This window comes from Coloeus monedula (genome assembly GCF_965178545.1).
Source record: "Coloeus monedula genome assembly, contig: HAP1_SCAFFOLD_119, whole genome shotgun sequence".
In the NCBI taxonomy this organism is placed as follows: domain Eukaryota; kingdom Metazoa; phylum Chordata; class Aves; order Passeriformes; family Corvidae; genus Coloeus; species Coloeus monedula.
Window position 1 is genome coordinate 32,047 of NW_028120785.1, and position 5,063 is coordinate 37,109.

At 60.3% G+C, this 5,063-nt stretch overlaps 1 pseudogene across 1 annotated transcript; it reads right to left on the reverse strand.

Moving 5' to 3' along the window:
* Positions 1 to 2,283: 2,283 nt before the first annotated feature.
* Positions 2,284 to 3,253, reverse strand: LOC309585694 (olfactory receptor 14J1-like; annotated as a pseudogene). The gene has a single exon. The product of its transcript is annotated as an olfactory receptor 14J1-like (transcript).
* Positions 3,254 to 5,063: the final 1,810 nt, after the last annotated feature.

A 5,063-nucleotide genomic window follows, 5' to 3' on the forward strand; every position in this document is an offset into this window, starting at 1 on the left:
GCATCCACAAATCTGTGTAATACCTGTGTAACACTGGTGTGAGGCTTACGACTGTTAGAATTAGACCAGGATCGGTTAAGAAAAGGAAAACTGGAATCGTGTGTTAATCTTATTGGTCAATTAACAAATACAATCCATAATTCTGTAAGAAAAAATATAGAGTCTAGAGTATAGAGCATATAGAACATATAGAGTGTATAGAGCATATAGAAGAAGAAGAAGAAGCTGTTTTTGCCTGTTGTTGCTGTTGCTGCTTGCCTTTATCATGTAACCCCCTTTGAACTCTGCCTTCAAGAAAGCTGTGAGACTATGAAATACAGAACTCAGCAGAACAGCAGCCTCCTCTGCTCTCTCACCCTGGGCCGGGAAGGAAGGGTACCCCGTCCAAAGCTCAACAGCGCAGAGCCCCAAGGCTGCTGTGGGCAGCAGGGCCCAGGGGCCGTTCCCACCCGCAGCGCTCCTGTCCTGGGCTGGGCCTGCACAGGGGCTGGGGCACCATGGCTGGGGCAGCGGGGCACAGAGGGGCCACGGAGCCGCTGCCGGGGCTGACAGCAAGGCCAGGGACACACAGGGAATTTCTGGGCATTGCCTGCGCTGGGCAGGGCTGAGTGTGGGGAAGGCAGAGCTCAGCTGGCCTCGGTGGCTGCAGGAAAAGCCAAGAGCCCGAAGAGCCCCCGTGGCTGTGCTGGAGAGCAAGGCTGGAGGAGGGAAATGCGGGGCTGCTGCGGGATGGGGAGGGGGATTGAATTCCAGCAGGCACCGACAGGGGGCTGAGAGACTCAAGGGCTCCTTGGCCTGAGCCTGTCCTGGAAAGGTCTCTCAGCCCTCTGTGCCCATGAAGGGCTCCAAGGAGGAGCAGAGCTCATCTTGGCAGGACCCTCATGGAATCCCTGAGGGACAAATGCCAGTGCCTGCGCAGCCTTCCCAACATCCCTGAAACCAGAGGCCTTTTCCACATCCCTCGGTTCCAGGTCAGTGCCCAGAACACAGCACAGCCTGTCCAGGTCCTGGGGGCGATTCCCAAGGGAGGCAGCTGTGATTTCTCCCCACAGACCCACCACTCCGGTGTCTCTCTGTGCAGCCCTTGGCTGTCCTGAGCACTTTCCCTGGAGCCTCCCTGCCCTGGACGTTTGTCTCCATGCAGTTCTCAGCACAGCCCAGCAAAGAATTCAGGTGCTTTCCCAGAGGACATTACTCTGGCAGTGAAGTGGCCTCAGGGCACTGTTTGTGCCCCTGGAATTGTGCCAGCCCCGAGTGCTGCTGATGGTGTTTGTGCTCACTCGGGTTCATCTCCCCACACCCACTCGATGCACTGCTGAAGGCTCCTCAGGACACAGCAAACACGGACTGCTGGCCTGGTCACTTGGTGTCCCTCCGTGCAGGGACAAACAACCTCCTGCAGGGGAGGGCAGAGGCCAGTGCTGGGATTGCTGGTGGCAGGGGCTGGTGTGGGACACTTGCCCAGGGCACCTTCCCAGGCTGTGCCCGGAACAAAGGCACAGCCCAGGCCCTGCTCTGCTGCTCCCTCAGGTCCATCCCAGGAGCTCTGGCAGTGCCAGGACACTGCTGCCTGCCCCCCCTGCACACTCCCCCCTGCCCCTGGGCACTGGGGTTTGCTTTGCCAGGGCATTCCTGGGGCACATTCCTGACAGCAGCTCTGGAGGAGAGCAAAGCCTTCCTGCCCTGCCCCCAGGAGATGCCCTTTGCTGATGGAGCTGCTGTGCTGGAGCCCGGCTGTGTCCCAGCAGTGCCCGTGGCCTGTCCCTGCCTGTGCTCACAGCACGGACACGCAGCAGGACAGTGACCGAGCTGCCCGAGCACTCCGGCCTTGCACCCTCAGAAGGGCTGGGAAAGGGAGTGTGGAGCTGGGAAGAGCAGAGGTGGGAAGAGGCTGGGCCATTGTCCCTGGCCGTGCTGCTGTGCTGGGAGTCTCTTCCCTCCAGCTCTGCCCACAGGCACTGCCCCTGCAGAGCCAGAGAAGGGCTGAGGAACAAACCTTGGACACAAAGGTCAGGACAGCCCCTTGTTTTGATTCAAATGCACAGAGAAGAAGCCTCCTGAAAGTCTTTGTGTTTCAAAAGAAAGGTAGATGTTCATGCAGAAATGCAAGGAGTAGTACTACAGTACTTTATAAAAAGCAGAATAACACCAGAAAAAGAATAAGAAAAAGCACCAATGAAAATATGGACAAAGAGGAAAAAGAGGCCAAGATTGTAAAGAGTTACATTCTGAAGGTTCTGGAGCAGAAAAGAGAGAGTTTATTGCTTCTGAGAAGCATCCTAGTCATAATTTTCCTCGCATGGCAGAAGGAAATAGAAAGATTTTAACTTGTGAAAAGTATCCAGTCCTCACTTTCCTCAGGGCATCCCTGAGCTCCTGGTTCCTCAGGCTGTAGATGAGGGGGTTCAGGGCTGGAGGCACCACCGAGTACAGAACTGACAGGCCACATCCAGGGATGGGAGGAGATGGAGGGGGGCTTCAGGTGGGCAAACATAACAGTGCTGAGGAACAGAGAGAGCACGGCCAGGTGAGGGAGGCACGTGGAAAAGGCTTTGTGCCGGCCCTGCTCAGAGGGGATCCTCAGCACGGCCCTGAAGATCTGCACATAGGAGAAAACCATGAACACAAAACAGCCAAACACCAAACAGGCACTGACAGTGATGAGCCCAAGTTCCCTGAGGTGGCAGTGTGAGCAGGAGAGCTTGAGGATGTGTGGGATTTCACAGAAGAACTGGCCCAGGGCATTGCCCTGGCCCAGGGGCAGGGAAAATGTATTGGCCATGTGCAGGAGAGCGTAGAGAAAGGCACTGGCCCAGGCAGCTGCTGCCATGTGGGCACAAGCTCTGCTGCCCAGGAGGGTCCCGTAGTGCAGGGCTTTGCAGATGGACACGTAGCGCTCGTAGCACATGATGGTGAGGAGGAAATCCTCTGCTGAGAGGAAGAAGAGAAAGAAAAACACGTGAGCAGCACATGCTGAGTAGGAGATGTGGCTGGTGCCCCAGAGGGAATTGTGCATGGCCTTGGGGACAGTGGTGCAGATGGAGCCCAGGTCGGTGAGGGCCAGGCTGAGCAGGAAGAAGAACATGGGGCTGTGCAGGTGCTGGCCGCAGGCTCCGGCGCTGATGATGAGGCCGCTGCCCAGGAGGGCAGCCAGGGAGATGCCCAGGAAGAGGCAGAAGTGCAGGAGCTGCAGCTGCCGCGTGTCTGCCAATGCCAGCAGGAGGAAGGGGCTGATGGAGCTGCTGTTGCACATTTTGAGCCTCTGGCCATGGAGTGCTGTTGAAGGAGGAGACAGTGAGGAGTCAGGGGAGACTTTGCTGAGCAATGTCCAAGCCCTTTCTCCTGGCCCTGCCCCCCAGTTTTCCTTTTCTCAGAGCCCTTCCCTCAGCCCCGTGCCTGGAGCTCTGCTGGGATCTGGCCCCGTTGCTGTGACGAGCAGGGGCTGTGCCCATGGACAGCGAGGAGTCAGCTCTGCTCTGCTTCAGTGGGGACATGGGAATGGGGACAGGGGCCGGTCCTGGGGCTGGACTCCATCAGCCCAAAGTGCTCCTGAGGCAGAGGAGCTGGGCAGCATCTCCTGTGCCAGGGCTAAGGAACGGTGACGGCCAAAGGCACTTTGAGAGGGTTTCCTGCTGTGCCCAGGGAGAGCAGAGAGAGCTGTGCAAGGCAAGAGCATTGGCTGTAACTCAGAGAAGGGTGAGGGGAGCTGCTCTGTCGCTCCATCTGTCCCCAGCTGCCCCTCCTGAGATCGAGGGCAGTCACTGTGTTCCCCTGAAAATCAGCCTGGCACAGCTGAGAGCAGAGGGACCCACAGCAGAGCAAAGTGGCTCAGCCTTTCTCAGAGTCTCAGCCCCACTGCTGGCCAAGGACACTCCCGGCCCCAGTGTCCCCTGGAAGGCAGCTCACAGCTGGGATGGCATCCCGAGGGCACAGCGAGGGTCCTGTCCATGGCCCTGCTGGAGGAGAGCCGGCTCATTGCCAGCCTCCCAGCCCGGCGTGCCCAGAGCTCCCGGGGCACAGGGAGCTGGGACACCCCATTGCTGTGCTCAGCCTGCACAGGAGGAGCCCCAGGGCTGGGCCTGAGCCTGCAGCTGGAGCTGCCATTCCCAGAGAGCCCCTGAGCAGCGCCAGGAGCAGCTGAGCAGGGCAAGGAGAGAGAGCCGGGCCCTGAGGAAAAGCCTTTCCCTGCGCAGCGCTGCCCAGCCCCTCCCGGGCAGCACCAGGGCAGGACAGTCGCCCTCAGGCCCCGGGCAGCAGGAACGGGCCCGCGGCCGCAGAGATGCCCTTCATCTCTGGTGCTGCTCTGCCGGCCCAGGAGGGCACCGAGGGCCCCGAGCCCCCGGGCTGAGGGCCCCGAGCCCCCGGGCTGAGGGCTGTGCTGGCTGCGAGGGGACACCGGGGCTGCGCTGCTCAGGGCGGTGTCTGCTCTGCAGGGCAGGCCCGGCAGCTGCCACAGCTCCCCTCAGCAGGGCTGCCCTCAGCGCTGCCTCCCTCCCTCCCTGCCCACGGCTCTGCTGCTGGAGCTGTCCCAGCCGGGAGCTGCTCCTGCGGCCCGGGCTCCGTCCCTGCCGCTGCTGCCGGAGCCCAGCCCAGCCCCTGGGCCAGCCCTGCCCGGCAGCCGCTCGGGGCTGCGGGGATTAAAGAGCAGCTCCCCCGGGCCTGGGCACCATGGAAAGGTGATGCTGGCTGGATCTGGAGGCCGCGGAGGTGCAGGCACTTGCTGAGGCTCCCAGGAATCCTCAGTGGGATGGTTTAAGAGCCTCAGCCCCTGCTCCACCTGCACAGCTGAGTTTCCATTCCCACCAAGCTGAGCCTGGGAAAAGTGGGAGCACAAACTGAGGAAAGCAGAGACTCAAGCAGGAATCTCCTGCCCTGAATGTGCTCATGAAAATCCCCTCAGGAATGAGCTGGGCATGAGCTGGAGCTCTGAGCAGCCCTGGCCCCCACAGCAGCCTCTCCACAGCAGCAGGACCTGCCCTGCAGGAGTCACTCCTTGCAGCCACAGCTCCCCTGCACCGCCCATGGGGAGCTGCCAGGCAGGCTGAGAGCTGCCCCTGGCAGGT